Source organism: Filicampus tigris, chromosome 14, assembly GCF_054856515.1.
Source record: "Filicampus tigris isolate MCC_2025a chromosome 14, RoL_Ftig_1.0, whole genome shotgun sequence".
Taxonomy (NCBI): domain Eukaryota; kingdom Metazoa; phylum Chordata; class Actinopteri; order Syngnathiformes; family Syngnathidae; genus Filicampus; species Filicampus tigris.
In genome coordinates this window covers 2,315,001-2,332,332 of record NC_141230.1, presented here as the reverse complement: position 1 = coordinate 2,332,332, position 17,332 = coordinate 2,315,001, and positions in this window count along the sequence as shown.

The window sequence follows — 17,332 nt, the reverse complement described above, 5'->3', positions numbered from 1 at the left end:
GAGTAGGCCCTGTGTGCATTAGAATAGTATAGTTGTTTTTTGAAGGATTTAGTTCTCTCCAAATATTTATTATTCCAATATCTTTCATTACCAAATTAAATGTTCTGTTCATCAGTCTCGGCTGGGATATGTCACCCATGGAGGTATCCATCTTTGGGTTCAGTCTTAAATTAAGATCTCCCCCAAATATAAGAATCCCCTGTGCCTCAGATATTATTAAATAGAACCTGTTGATAAAATGACCATTCTGAATTCGGTGGAGCATAAACATTAAAGAATGTAATCATTGAATCACCCAATTCCCCCCTTACAAGAATATACCTTACTTCTGTGTCTTTCTTCACAAACATTGGCAAAAAACAAATTTTACCAGACATTAATATCGAAACACCCCGTCTGTGCCCTGCATTATATGATGATGAATATTGGTGTTTAAAGCCCAGCCGTACTAGTTTTTCTATGTTCTGCCTCCGATAGGTGTGTTTCCTGCAAAAAAGCAACTTCAATTTTGTCTCTCTTCAATTTTGTCAATAGTTTGGTTCTCTTTATAGGATTAATAAGACCGTTTACATTGCATGTTGGGGCGGCACGGTGGTCGACTGGTTAGCACGTCCGCCTCACAGTTCAGAGGTCGTGGGTTCGATCCCGGCCCCGGCCTCCCTGTGTGGAGTTTACATGTTCTCCCCGTGCCTGCGTGGGTTTTCTCCGGGTACTCCGGTTTCCTCCCACATTCCAAAAACATGCATGGTAAGTTGATTGGACTCTCTAAATTGCCCCTAGGTGTGATTGTGAGTGTGGATGTTTGTCTCTGTGTGCCCTGCGATTGGCTGGCAACCAATTCAGGGTGTCCCCCGCCTACTGCCAAAAGACAGCTGGGATAGGCTCCAGCACGCCCCGCGACCCTTGTGAGGATAAGCGGTATAGATAATGGATGGATGGACATTGCATGTTGCTATATTAGTCATCTGCATACTTGGTTCTAAAATGGTAATGACAAACTAAACCAATGGTTACACCCCAACAGCTGCACAGAAACGCAGCAACCATCGCTCTTATAAGAGCAACAAAACTTTAAAAAATTAAAATAAAGCTCTACAAACCGAAAAATGACTTCCACCTGTGGGGTCACCATATTGACCCTTGCTTGGCTGGTTGTAATTGGGCTTAAAGGCATATCCTACCCCCTCAAATAGTGGGGTAGGGCCTTCCAGTATTTGTGTATATCCACACATTGTCCCTCTTCCCTGGTAATTGCCCCTCATAGAAAAAAACCCAAAAAACTACAGCATAGAAAAACCCGACCTTTTCTTTTCCTTCTCAATTTTTGCCTTTACAATACCACTCTACAATGCAGAATATAATTAAGTCCTCTTTTCTAACCTAAACAAAACAGTCCGGGTGACCTCCTTCATGCAGTATGCCTTGATCTTTATCCAATGTTCCCTCCTTTACCGTCTCTCCGTGTCCTCTCGTCTGAAAACTTGAGGCTTCCCTTTATATTCCATCATTCTCCCTCTTTGGCGGCTGTTTGGTCCTCTTCCAGCATGCCAGGTGAAGCGCTGTATCTTCTCCAGTACCGAATCCGGGTGTTTGATGACCTGCACCGGGAGCCCTCTCTTTGCCATGTCCTCAGTTGCCTCCTCTGCCGAATTATACAACACCGTTCCCTCTGCGTAGAAGACTCAACTGGCTGGGATGGAGTTTGGCACCTGGTATTATTTTCTTTAAGGACTTTCCTTGCCCCGACATATTCTCTGCGTCGCTTTGATAGGTCAGGCGCTTTATCGTGGTCCAAGTTTATCCTTTTCCCGTACAGATGGAAGCCCCGTTTTTGCCATGTCAACTTCAACAACTCTTCTTTCATTCTGTAGGTCGCCACCTTTGCGACAATAGACCTTGGCGAAGCAGCTCCGGGTAGTTTTGGCATTAATGTGATGAGCTCTTTCAATGCGCAGTACGAATGATTCGGGGAGCTCCATACCTGTCCGCAGCAATTGCTCCACATAGACCACCATCGATGGCGAATTCTCCTCATCCCACTCTTTTACACCGTGGATCCTTATGTTCTCCCATCTGGAACGACTCTCGAAGTCTGTCAGCTTGGCATCCAAGTGCACTTGCAATTGCAAAAGTTCCGTCACGGCCTCCTCCGCTCGTTGCAGCAGAGCCTCGGCGCCCTCCACTCTCTTCTGCCTCCTCAATTCTTGCGTTCGTTTTCGTAATTTCTTCCTCCGGGAAGAAATTCCTCCGGGAAGAAATTACGAAAAAAGAAATTTGGCTGAATTTCTGAAGTCTCTAAATTCCTTCAGAATAAGGCCAAGTTCCGCTCTTTCACTTGTCCCTTCTTGTACACCCTCATCGTCGCTCTCCTCTATATTACTAACTGCGTCCTCCTCTAATAGCTCCTTCTGCGATAACTTCTTATTCTTCGCTTTCGGCATACTTACAGCCCAATACCTCTGACTTTAACTCGCTCTTGTCACTTATTCAAGTCGTTGTGGGTAAATTTAATCTTTGATGTCGGGAGCGTGTTTTCTAGGCAGCCATTTTCCCGCTTGCCAAACCGGAAGTCTATTTTACTGATTTTAGATCTTAGATTATATCACTGTTTTGTCTTTTAGTTTTGTTGTTTTCTGTTGTTGTTAGCTTTTACTTCCAGTGTTTCCTCATGGGGGGCCTCCGTATTGAGAGGGGTGGATGCCCTTCCCGCGGGGGGCATCATCGCAGGGGCTCCTTAGGTCCGGGTGACCGGGGGCCTCTACACTAAGTGTGGGGTCTACCCGGTTAATCTGAGCTGGGGGTCTCTTCTGGGCTGGGGGTCTCTGTGGTGGTGGCACTCCCTGTGGCCGTGGCCTGTCATTCCCTTTAGCGTGGATGAACTCCCCTTGGGTACCCTTTCCTCATATGGTTTCTCTGTAATTTTTTTGAGCTCGCGGAAGACATTGCTCTTTTTATGCAGAGTAAAGGAAAATCCTTGTCTGAACTGACAGATCCAAATTGGCTGTGTGACTTTGCTGTGTTGTGTGACATACCCGAGCATCTCGCCCAACTCAATCAGAAGCTGCAGGGACGCAAACAAGTTATTACGCATATGTCCGACACCTAAACCAGCCTAAACCGGACCTATGGATGTGCCAAGTGAAACAGGACAATCTTGCCCACTTTCCCATTTGTCAGAGCATGTCATTTCCCGAGACTTTTTCATGTGTTCAGTTTGGCTACCAAACTGAGACGGTTACAGACTGAGTTTGATCGGCGCTTCTCCGACTTCAGAGCACAGCAATCTGGCTTTGACATCTTTGCCAATCCTTTCACCACTGACGTCTGCACTGCACCCCAACAACTTCAGATGTAGTTCATTGAGCTACAAAACGACAGTGGCCTGAGAGCAAAATTCCAGGATGCTGCAAATTTAGGACTTTTACCATCTGCTGCCCCCTGATTTGATGCCACAGTTCATGTTTGGGAGCACCTATCTGTGCGAACAGATGTTTTCCATTATGAATCTGAAAAAAAACGAGCACAGATCACACCTCACTGATAACAACATCCACGCTGTTCTACGGATTGCCTCAGTACAGGACCTAAAACCAGACACACTGGTAATGGGAAAACGGTGTCAGACATCTGGTCAGAAAACACACAGGTAGGCATTTAAAAAAAAAAACTTCATTAGAATATAGTAAAATGTAATTCAACCAAGAAGAATAGTTCAACTCTGTGTGCAATTTAATAATTGTGCTTGCATTTTGTTTTGTGTTTGTTATTTTCAGAACATAACCAATGGAACGGGGATCCACTTGGTATGTTTAAGGACAGGCAGCATCTCCTCTTCAAAAACCTAAAAACTTGACCAATCTGGTTGTCAACTGAGTCAACCTTTATTTTGTTATTTTTAGTTGATTAACTATTATTTATGTGTAGCTGCCGTTGCATGTTTGCAGGTTTTATGTGTGTATGCAGACAAATCATTGTAACCATGCAAACTTCAGGTGGATGCAAGGCTGTGTTCAGCCTTTTTTTTTTTAAATGCTACATCTGTCATACACGTTCTAAGCAGCTCACAGTTGTGGATTTAACAGTAATTAAGACAATATTAATGGGCTTAATTACGTTATTTATTGTTATTTTTCTGACTTTTTGATGAACTGATACATATAATATATATATATGTATTTATATATATATATATGTATTTGTATTTATATATATATATATATATATATATATATATATATATATATATATATATATATATATATATATATATATATATATATATATATATACCTACAGTACATCAATGCAAACCTATGCGTTTGCATTGATGTACTGTAAAGCAATAGTCGTATTCGTGTTTGGTGATAATGCACCGGACTTTAAAAAAAAACAAAAACAGAAAAAAACACTCCAAAAGAAGTTGTGACGTAAACGTACGATAAATTTTAAATTTCAAACCATTATCATAGTCCGCTGATAGTGTAGTGGTACACACGCCTGAGTTGTGTGCGGGCAGCGTGGGATCGATTCCCGCTCAGTGACAGTGTCTATGTGTGCCCTGCGACTGGCTGGCGACCAGTTCGGGGTGTAGTCTGCCTTCGCCCATTGACGGCTGGGATAGGCTCCAGCAACTCCCCGCGACCCTATATAGGATAAGCGGTTTGGAAGATAACATGACATGACCATTATCATAACCATTATAATCATGGTTATAATAACGGTGATAAATACTAACAACAACAATAATCGCAGTAGACACTATGCCTACATATATAAACATTTCTTATTTCGGAGGGCATAACACAGGGCCGTCAAGCGCCCGGTGTATTTTTTGTTTTCACGCGTTACAAAGTGCAGGCTTGTCGAATTAAATGGATAACTACATTAAACGTTAAACGTTCTGTTGCGCTGAAATAAAAGCAAGAATTAATAAAACACACAGGTTTGTAAATAAAAGTACAATTTAATGGCAAACCAACATTATGATGATCACACCACATTATAGTTGCAGTACAAAGAGAGAATAATAATATTTAGGTGCACATATGAGTATTGTAATAAATGTTTTCAAATAAAGTTGTCCCATGCCCACAACAACTACCAGCTGCTTCAGACCGGGGCGCCTCATCGCGATCTGGCGAGGGAAGTTTGTCAGAGCTCTTATTTGTTTTCATGCGCTTGCCCACGGTACTTGGATGGACTTAACATTAGCCGTTAGCTTGGAGAAACGGATGCCAAAGAAAGCTTGTCCCCGCGAGCACGAAAGGAGTGGTGTTCCTTCCTTGGCGAATCGCGAATCATTCATAGCAAGACACAGTTCACTCATCGAATCATTGGTGAACGGGAAATGACATCACTGATTCCCACAGTGACTCGTTCACTCGCCGAATCGTTGGTGAACGGGAAATGACATCACTGATTCCAACAGTGACTCGTTCACTCACCAAATCGTTGGTGAACGGGAAATGACATCACTGATTCCTTTGTGAAGGCCAATAGCGTGGCAGTATGTTCAGTAAATCCCGCTTACATCTGACATTGGCTGCTGATTGGTCGATCGCAAAGATTGACAACATGGCAGTGGCTGAGCTCAAATGAACTGAGAAAAGAACGAATCACTTCAGGAAGTGATCCATTCACTCACGTTCACTGAAAAGATTCGTTCTTTTTGAACGAATCGTTCGCGAACGACCCAACACTACTGAGGACACCAAAACAAATCTTCATATTGGTTACCATTTGGAATCCAACTACTTGCATTCCCCAATGATATGTTTGGTATTTTCAAACCTCTTTAGAACTGAATTGAATTGCCATTCAAGTATTGAAAGTTGCCCCCCCCCCCCTCATTCGACCAATAGGAGATGAGGCCTCAAAAAACATTACATCTGCTGTTGTTTAGTTAGCTGGCTACTATGACTACATACTCTATATAGTGTAGATTGGCTACTTCTAAACTGAAAAATTCAGAACCACCCATCAGTATATCCCACCAAATTGAGGAAATCGTGGAATTTGCATATTCTCTCCGTGCCTGTGTGGGTTTTCTCCGGGTACTCCAGTTTCCTCCCACATTCCAAAAACATGCATGATTGGACACTCTAAATTGCCCCTAGGTGTGATTGTGAGTGCGGATGTTTGTTTGTCTCTGTGTGCCCTGCGATTGGCTGGCAACCAATTCGCCTACTGCCCGATGACAGCTGAGATCCAGCATGCCCTTGTGAGGAGAAGCGGTATAGATGATTGATGGATGGATGGATGGCTGCCATCCCAGAAGGAAGCCTCTTCTAAACATGATGGATAAGAAAGCCTGCAAAAATTTTTCTGAATACATGAAGACCAATCTATTGTGCGCAGAACCACGTCCTTTGGTCTGATGAGACCAAGATGCCATGAAAACATTCCTGGTGCTCAGAGTGCTTCCTCGCTTATGCAAAGCTTTGTGGTACAAAGTCTCCCTTGTCACAAAGTGTTAAATTCTGTGTTTACAAATGCATTATAGACAGGAAAGATGTAAGTCCAACAAAAGTTATCAAATAGTAATTTAATGCAAGTTAAGTTAGTAGTGGAACAAAAGCAGTTTTCCAATGTTGCACTTCATGCTGGCCAGGGCACCAGGCAACGTGTTCCAGGAAAAGAGGCCAGTACATTCGCGATCACCACAGCCATCAATGATGCATCCCAAGTGGTGAAACGTGGCAATGAAAATGCTCAATTGCAGCCGTGGTCCACAAGACACAACTTTATTATTACTATTATCAATATTACTGTAAAACAGTTAAATAGTGGCTTTTTCTTTTCCACTAACATACTGAAATTATAAATTACTGTATAAACATGAGATTAAAATTATATACGATTTTGTACCCTTTTAATTAAACCCTTGCTGACACATTTTTACAGTGTTTAAAATAAGCTTACAAAGAGCAATTGTCTGAAGGAGCCACGGGGCTAAAACATTACGAAACAAAGATAACAAACAAGAAAAAATAATTTCACTTTATCCCAATATCAAAGAGTGTACTTTTAAAAGTTTGGATGACCTTACTTGGGTGTTATTCACACTGTGAGCCCTCTCCTTTATGAGTGGAGAATGGTGGACGCCCCCAGATGTATCAGGAATGAGGTAAGATGTTGCACACTGGGGAGTTGGAAGGTCAAAAAGGTTGGGCTTGTTTTCAAAGGAGTCATTGCCAGCTCCAATCCTTCCACAAAGTGTGATGGTCTTGACTCACAGCCACTTCCTGCTCAGAGCCCAATATCCCCGTTCTATTCCAGAACATATTTAAACTGAGCACTCTTACAGATGGTGCTGGTGAAATGTCGCTACAAAATGGATTTTTTTTTTTTTAAAGAAGCAGCAGTATATTTAAAGTGATGGCACACCATAGTATAACTTAGAGACATAAGTCATACATCAAAAATATGTCTACGGGGCTAGCCAGAATTGTAAAATGTATTTCTTTCTACCCACATCAGTAGTTTAGATGGGGCAGGGGGCTGCAACCAAGTTCATCCCCTGAAGCCATTCATTGAAATTAATGGTATAATTAAATACAGACAGTTCTTCCAACCATTTTTCCATACACATCGAATAACCATACGTCACCTTTCTTCAACATCTTGTTGAGTCATAGCTGAAATTCACATAATTACAGCAATGTATTACGGAGTGCATTGACCATCTTTCTGAACAGAGATCGTATTTCCAATGACTCCTGAGAGTTTTATAGGGTTTGTTGTTAAAGTGAAATGAAAAAAAGTTGTCTGTGAAGAACATGCACTGGTATTCAAGATTAGCCAAACTCGCCCTAACAGCTGAGAGTAAATAATGGGTGATTGTTGTTGGGCGATTTCACCACTGTCTTCACCCATTTCACAACTCACAATACTGTAGTACTAAATGACAGAAATAATGAATAACTCATATGGATCTTGCAGTCAATGGGCCTCAAGAGAAGAAATGTGTTTGTTAGTCAGACATACACAAAATATACATACACATTTAAAAAAAAATGCAGCATTTATCAATGTACTGTATTTTTTTTCTCACAAACACTTGGATACTCATAAGTAATCACAGTAACAGGTTCTCTGCTCATTTGGTGTGGGTACTAGGGTCCGGTACAAGGCTCTCTTCTGGAGGGTGCTGTAGCTGCCCCAAGGCTATTCCCACTTATCTGTGAACCCTACAATTCAATTAAAAGTTTTTCATTGTTTTAATATTTTCAGCAATGAATGCAAGATCTATGCAACACTACAAGTCTAAACAAGGCATTCTGATTAATATTACGTTAGTGGATTATTAGTTAAGCAGTAAAATCACCCGTTTTTGTCTCATTTTGGCACTTGTTGTCTACTGAAAATGACATCACAGTTGCTCAGTGGTCAGGTAATGACCAATTATGGTTCTGATTTAGAATGCAGGTGAACTGTGATGGGTCGTTGCTTGAGCCCTGAGCAACTGTGATGTCTTTTTCACTTGAAAGTGGGAAAATGCCTTTTTAAAGGTGTTAATTGTACATAAAAAATAATGAAGTTATCTAATTCATGATGGACAAAATATTATCTTTTTACTGCTGAACATTGCAAATTTAGAAAATTATCCCTTTAATTCGGGTGGTCTGATTGACCTTATGCATCATTAAGATTGTACTGAATGGAAAAGAATTACATAAATAAGATGTATAAGCACAAATAACATGTAAGTCAAACAAATGTATGCTATTTATCTTGTATAGGAAACATGATTATTATGCAATTCAAACAGTATACTTTTGTATTTTAAATAATTACTCTCATAGTTATTGATTTCGAGTAATTATACTTTATTAATACTAAATACATAAAGCTGAGGAATATGCATTTCAAATAAATAGGCTTTATTACACTCATGAATATCATCAATCATGTAAGGTTTATTTGGTAGGTTTGTGTTAAAACTATCCAAAAAAGTAAATGGAAATTTGTCATGTAATAAAATTACATAAATCTTAAAAGTTAGGCTTGAATATTTCTGAGTGATAGCGCTCAGGGACCCCATGGGACAGAGCTACGGCCTACCAAAGCTCCCACCGCAGAGGGCTCCCTCTGAGGAAACACTAGGGAGAATAAAATATTACTAAATAATTATTTTAAAAGACATGATGAAGCGGAAACTACAGTGGTGCCTCGACTTACGAAATTAATTGGTTCTGGGAGAAATTTGTTAAATAGAAAATGTTATAAGTAGAGACGCCTTTTCCATGTAAATGCCCTAATTCGTACCAAGCACTCCAATATTGAGACATAAATGTTTTATAAAGCATAAGAATGCATGAAAACATGTAACAAATACATGTTACAATTAGATTATTACACAATAAATGAGAGTTGTGCATAATGTAAAAAAAACAAAGAATAGCGTAAGGAATAAAAATGATGGTCGTTTATCTTTTAATTGCTGTCCTCTTCGCTTTTTGCCCTCTTTGGTTTCATGTTCTCTCTCAGAAGTGTTTTTTGCCTGGTGTTTTGTAAAGAATCAGATATATATCTATCTACCTGTCTAACTACGCATAGACACATACGGTAGAGGTCCCTCTTAGCCAATGGGATGCCATTGGTGTTTTTTGCCTGGCGTTGTGTAAAGAACTGATTTAATAACGTGGGAACTGTCGATACATTACGGTCATATTCTTTGGCGAGATCAACCAAACGCATCCGCTTTTCATACCTTTCTATTATCTCTTGCTTTGTTTGTATGGACAAAAAAAACGATTTCCTCCTTTTTTTTCTTTTCCTCGTTTCTAATTCAAGTAAAACTATTGGAACACCTCATGGCCTGAGGGGCAAATGATGACGACGCTACATAGACATATCTATCACATATCTATCTATCTACCTGTCTATCTGCACACATAGACACAAATGGTAGAGGTCCCTCTTAGCCAATGGGATGCCAGGAAGATGCTAGGCTAGCCAATGGCAAAACAACCCTTTTGTTTTTGCGTCTGTTTTTCATGATCTGAACACAAAGAGCTAAGAATTTTTCCTTGTACAAAAAAAGACTTATCCCTCTCAATTATTGTTCACAGTTCTTCTTTGCTCAATCACGGCTTGCACAAAGGCAACGGGGAAAGGCTGCAGCACACCCATGACCCTAATGTGGAGAAGCTGTATGGTAAAGGGATGGATGGATGTTTGGGAAGGGGCCAATTTTTCTCGTTAGAGACATGATGTGGAGACTTAAACAACATCTGAAGGATGTCTTGCAATTTTTCCGCAAATATAAAAGAACAATTGCCAGTTTCCTTATTAACCTGTGACATGTTTGTCAAAACACCTAAATTATGTGAATGACACCACCCTTTTCACCATCTTTTTAGCGTTGCTTTGAAATCAATCAATTTTTGAGGGGTGTTCCTGTGAGCCGCTATTCAGCTTGGCCCGCTCGACAATGGGGTTTGCCAAGTAGATTGGCTTTGCGTTACCACGATGCCTGAGGGTGAAGGTAATAGATTGTTTGCCTTGTTGTCAAGTAGCAGCCGCAAGTCTGGAGAAAGACAGCAGGCCCCTATAAGCAGAACAACAATTTCATATTTCACTCATATCGGCAGAACTTTATCAACAGACCGTTTAACATGGCGAATGTAGCCACACATAGCCAAATACAATATCAATCACTCCTCTGTGAGAATGTATCGTATTAACTTATCAGGCAAAGTAGTGCATATTTGATGTGAATAACAAATATGTACAGTGACCGCCATTGACACACTTTTATTCTTGGAATAATGCAAACCATATACAGTATAGTGTTAAAGTGAAATTGTGTAACATATTGATTTAATAATCAGTCGTGAGGCTGCAAAATGTTTTTATGCCCCCGCAGCTAGTGTGCAATAATTGATGAGCACATCATGCAATTATTTTTGCTCAACTCTATCAGAAACACTAACATGTCCAGCTCTGATAACACTGCCCAGTCTGTATCCAAGTCCCCTCCCGACCCCGCCTCTCTGAATGGGGGGTTTCTCTGGAAACATCAGCCAGGAATGTCCACACAACACAAATAACCATCTGTTACAAAACAAGTTTTCTAAAACAAAAATTCTGTGCATATACACCAGCCATGAAGCAGAAGGAAAGAAAATAAATCGTAATATATTGGTTGGAAGCTCCCTCTGGCCTCTTTTTCTCACCACAGCTCATGACCTTGCTTTACCTTCTCCTTCACATTCACACTTTCTATTCATCGATTGCTTGTAATTAACCCAGTGAGACCCATTTTTGTTCAATGAGTGGCACTAATTGTGTCTCTATTATTTTTGTCCACCTATATGGAAAGGAGTATTTAGTCAAATTGAAAACAGCTGTTCCATTTTACACCCCCACCCCACCCTTTTGACTGTCACAGCTAGTTCAGATCTGCTTCTGTTCCTCTCACTTTGTGTATTTTTGCCTGGTGGTGATGTCAGCAGTGGGTGGTATGATAATGAAAATCACAGAGGAAAGAATGCAACACATTATACCACAGTTGGCTGTCATTACCCTGAATGTTTACACAATCATATGTGATTATATAACATGCTTGTATGCATTAGTACTGTATTTTATTCATAACGTAACCTATGCAGCTTTAGCATGTTTGTGCCTGCTCCATCACAAAAAAAACTGGTAATTCCGTTAACATAGCCACATCGTTTAAGTCAGTTGAGTTGGAATGATATGAACAAACAGGAAGATTTTTTTTAACGCACAATTGTAAAATTGTTTTATGTGCCAGCGTTTTTATGTATTTTGTGGCTACATTGCAAGATTTCTATGTTCTCTAATAGCAGCCCAATGGAATTTTACGGGAGGTCTATCCAGGACAAGGGCAATAATGCTCACAGGCAGTGGTGTGTGTGTGCACGTGTACATGTGTGTGGGGGTGTACATGCGTGTGTGTGTGTGTGTGTGTGTGTGTGTGTGTGTATATATATATATATATATATATATATATATATATATATATATATATATATATATATATATATATATATATATTTGACACGAAATAGTACGTGTCAAATTTACCGCGTTAACGGGCGGTTATTAAATTTTGTAATTAATCGCGTAAAAATATTTGACGCATTTAGCGCATGCGCAGAATTACTGCATAATCCCACTCAGAAGTGCACAGTGAGCAGCTGAGCGGACGTGTGTCGCCCACGGGAGTATAAAGACGCATTTCAAAAGAAGAGAACAGCTTTAAATCTCAGAAATGTGAATAAATTGGTTTGCCTGAGGGACTGAGGATGAGTAGAAAAGAGGAATGTCTTGTTTTGTGATACTAAAATCACTTTAAAGAAGGAACACATAACGTGCTGATACCACTTACAGCATAGCACAGCATAACATATGAGGCAATCACGTTCCTGTGCACTTCAGTGACCACTCGGAAAACATCAACTCTAAGAATAAAAAGAAACAAGAGCCACTTATAAATGTGTACATTACACACACTCAGACGCACACACACACACACACACACACACTTTGTTTGCACACATTTGAAATAACGTCCGCTGATAGTGTAGTGGTACACACGCCTGAGTTGTGTGCGGGCAGCGTGGGATCGATTCCCACTCAGTGACAGTGTCTATGTGTGCCCTGCGACTGGCTGGCGACCAGTTCGGGGTGTAGTCTGCCTTCGCCCATTGACGGCTGGGATAGGCTCCAGCAACTCCCCTGTATAGGATAAGCGGTTTGGAAGATGACATGACATGACATTTGAAATATTTCTGTCACTGTTGTGAGGGCCTTTAGCGTTTTTGTAGTGAATAAAAATACTGTCTACTACAGAAAGAATGTTAATAATTCTAATTTAAACATTTTCATCTCATGAGGATTTGTTGCAATAAAAAAATACATTACATATGAACAGTATGTTGAATCTATATATCCGACTTGTATCTTATTTTTCCATTCCAACAGCAATTTACAGAAAAATATGGAATATTTCCGCGTATATATATATATATATATATATATATATATATATATATATGGCGGCACGGTGGTCGACTGGTTAGCACGTCCGCCTCACAGTTCAGAGGTCGTGGGTTCGATCCGGCTCCGGCCTCCCTGTGTGGGGTTTGCATGTTCTCCCCGTGCCTGCGTGGGTTTCCTCTGGGTACTCCGGTTTCCTCCCACCTTCCAAAAACATGCATGGTAAGTTGATTGGACTGTCTAAATTGCCCCTAGGTGTGATTGTGAGTGCGGATGTTTGTCTCTGTGTGCCCTGCGATTGGCTGGCAACCAATTCAGGGTGTCCCCCGCCTACTGCCCAATGACAGCTGGGATAGGCTCCAGCACGCCTGCGACCCTTGTGAGGATAAGCGGTATGGATAATGAATGAATGAATATATATATATATATATATATATATATATATATATATATATATATATATATATATATATATATATATATATATATATATATATATATATATGTTATGGTTTCTGAGATTTTTTTTGAATAACAAATGAAGGTATGGTACATCTTAGCGCTCCTGCGTGTCATGTAAATGTCATGCCACGTTTATTTGAACAGTAAATGCCGCGAATGCCAAACGCAAAGTTGCAAGCTTTGACCCAGTATACATCCAACAGATTATTACCAGAGCTGGGCACTTGACCCTTTTTTGCCGGTCCGGCCGTGACCCTCCACCCTTGACCCCCGCCCTTATTCATAAAAATGATCACCCCCTGGCCTGTTCCGCCGAAGCCCCCCCCTCCCAAAAAAACAAAAAAAACGTGCATGACGCCGCAGCGGGATGCTGACGGAAGAGGTTTATTTAAAGACCATTAGCTGGCTAATTTATGATTCAAACCCGCTGTGGACACGCTTCAAACATGCTTCAAACACACCACTAGTACTTACCCTACTACGTGAGCTTACTTCCATTGCAAGACCTGGGGTTGATTTTGTCGTATTGTATAATTATTCAGGTCCAACAGACGGCAAGTCTGCAAGCATTCAACAAGTTACTTATTTATTTTCCCCTCCTTCACACTTCCCGGCCTTCAATATGAAAAGCATACCAGCAAACCACTACACAGCAGGTTTGCTCTGGCGTTTTTCCAGAGAGAGAGCGAGAGGTGAATTAGAGCGAGATTCGTTCATTTCAATGAGAAAGTCCTGCTGCGGACTATAAGTCATGTTTTTTTTTTTTTTCATACTTTGGCCGGGGGTGCGACTTATACTCTGGAGCGAGTTATGTGTGAAATTTTTAACACATTATTACTGTCATGGCTTGTTAGTGCTGACTTGTATTTATGATGTTTTGCCTCCCTCTGCAGGCGCTTTAGCGTAATTCACTCTGTCCCCAATATTTCTAACTTGTCTTCTTATTGGCAGATTTAATCGCGCCACCTCCAGTTAATAGTTCACGTAGTATGCTAAGCGACATGTTAGCTTGACGCAAGCTGTAAAATGGCTGTATACACGTCAACTACGCAAAAGCGCTTGCTGAGGGAGACAAAACATCATAAATACAAGTCAGCAATAACAAGCCATGACAATTACCTCTATTATCATTTCACACGTTATTGTAACCCACATAAAGAAAAAGAAAAGATAAATCCTAACAGCTATTAAAATGGATGAATAATTTAAACGGTGGCGGCACGGTGGTCGACTGGTTAGCACGTCCGCCTCACAGTTCAGAGGTCGTGGGTTCGATCCCAGCTCCGGCCTCCCTGTGTGGAGTTTGCATGTTCTCCCCGTGCCTGCGTGGGTTTTCTCCGGGCACTCCGGTTTCCTCCCACATTCCAAAAACATGCATGGTAAGTTGATTGGAGACTCTAAATTGCCCCTAGGTGTGATTGTGAGTGCGAATGTTTGTCTCTGTGTGCCCTGCGATTGGCTGGCAACCGGTTCAGGGTGTCCCCCGCCTACTGCCCAAAGACAGCTGGGATAGGCTCCAGCATGCCCCGCGACCCTTGTGAGGAGAAGCGGTACAGATAATGGATGGATGGAATTTAAACGGTTATAATCTAATGTTTTGTTAAATAATTAAAATAGTATGATAAAAAGACAATTTGACTGTTAAGGCCTTGCTAGTCGAGGAAGCTATCTTATCCAAACAGAACAAGCCATGACAATTACCTCTATTATCATTTCACACGTGATTGTAACCCACATAAAGAAACATAAGATACATCCTAACAGCTATTAAAATGCATGAATAATTTAAACGGTTAAAATCTAATGTTTTGTTAAATAATTAAAATAGTATGATAAAAAGACAATTTGACTGTTAAGGCCTTGCTAGTCGAGGAAGCTATCTTATCCAAACAGCTAAACATTCACAAAAAAACTCCACAGACTCCAGGTGTGCAGTGAAGTTGCCTGTTTATATCATCACATCACATCACATTTTATTTATATAGCACTTTTCATACATAAAAATGCAACTCAAAGTGCTTTAAAACATTCAAAACAAAACATAGAATTATCTTCAATCAAAAGAAAAGATAAATTATTTAAAAGTTGTTGAAAGCCAAACTAAAAAGGTGTGTCTTGAGCTTCCTCTTAAAAATATCAACAGTCTCTGCAGACCTGACATCCTCTGGCAGGCTATTCCAAAGGTGAGGACCAAAACGGCTGAATGCAGCCTCGCCATGCATTTTGGTCCTCACCCTTGGAATAAATAAAAGGCCGGCGCCAGAGGACCTCAGGATCCGCGAGGGCTGGTATGATAAAAGCAAATCAGATAAATAAGATGGCCCAAGACCATTAACACATTTATAAACTAATAAAAGTACTTTAAAATCGATCCTGAAACACACAGGGAGCCAATGCAGCAATTTCAAAACTGGCGTAATGTGCTCCCGCCCTCTGGTTCTCGTCAGCACCCGAGCGGCTGAATTCTGCAGTAGTTGCAGTGGTGAAATGCTCTTTTTCGGGAGGCCAGAGAGCAGGGCATTACAGTAATCTAAACGACAGGAAATAAAGGCATGCATCAGCACTTCCGTGTTAGCCTGAGAGAGAAACGGGCGGACTCTGGCGATATTCTTAAGGTGATAAAAACCAATCTTGGTTACATTTTTAATATGAGGAATAAAACTGAGCTCAGAGTCAAAAATGACGCCAAGGTTCTTCACACAGTGTGAGGGATTAAAAATGTGTAGTTTTGGTAAAAGCTTCTCTCTCTGACCTTCGGGACCGATAACTAAGACCTCGGTCTTGTCCTCATTGAGCTGTAGGAAATTATCTGCCATCCATGACTTGATATCTAAAATGCAATTTAAAAGGGTATCAATGGGTCCTGTGTCATCAGGAGACACGGCAATATACAGCTGCGTGTCATCAGCGTAGCTGTGAAAGCTGATGCCGTGTCCCCTGATGACATCCCCGAGGGGAAGCATATAAAGATTAAAAAGTAAGGGGCCTAAAATCGAACCTTGAGGAACCCCACATTTAATTTCATGAGTTTTAGAGGAACAAGTATCCATACTTACAAAGAAATATCGGTCTGTGAGATAGGAATAAAACCAGTCAAAAACAGTACCAGAGATGCCCACTAGATTTTTAAGTCTATTTAATAAAATTTGGTGATCTACTGTATCAAAAGCAGCGCTTAGATCCAGTAGCACCAAGACTGTGAGTTTTCTCACGTCTGCAGTGCACCTAATATCATTTAAGATCCTTAAAAGAGCAGTCTCCGTACTGTGGTTCATCCTAAAACCAGATTGATATTTCTCCAAAATATTATTTGTATTTAAAAAATGATTCAACTGGATGAAAACCAGTTTTTCTAAAATCTTACTTAAAAACGGTAAGTTGGATACGGGTCTGTAGTTATTAAAAACGCTCGGGTCAGAACCGCTCTTCTTCAGAAGGGGCTTCACCACCGCCGTTTTAAAGGCAGCGGGGAAGACGCCTGTCTGAAGAGAGCAATTGACTATATTTAAAATTTGTTCCTCAAAAAATCCATAAAATGTCTTAAAAAGAAATGTGGGAATTGGATCCAAAAGGCAGGTTGTTGGGTTTACCTGGGAGAAAACTCGAACAAGTGTCCTTGCATCAACCAGGGCAAAACTTTCCAGTGTTTCCTCATGTAAATATGATTGTCCGGGTTTATTAAAACTTGTGTTTTGACGGGCTAAAAGACTGGATCTTATGTCATCGATTTTACTTCTGAAGTGGTCTGCAAAGTCCTCACAGAGAGCATCTGTTGGTCTCTGTGGGGACTTATTAAAATCAGAACTAGTTAAAAGTTCAAAGGTGGAGAAGAGAACCCTGGGGTTGTTTTTATTGACTGTAATGAGGTTTGAGAAATAGGAAGATCTTGCCAGTTTTA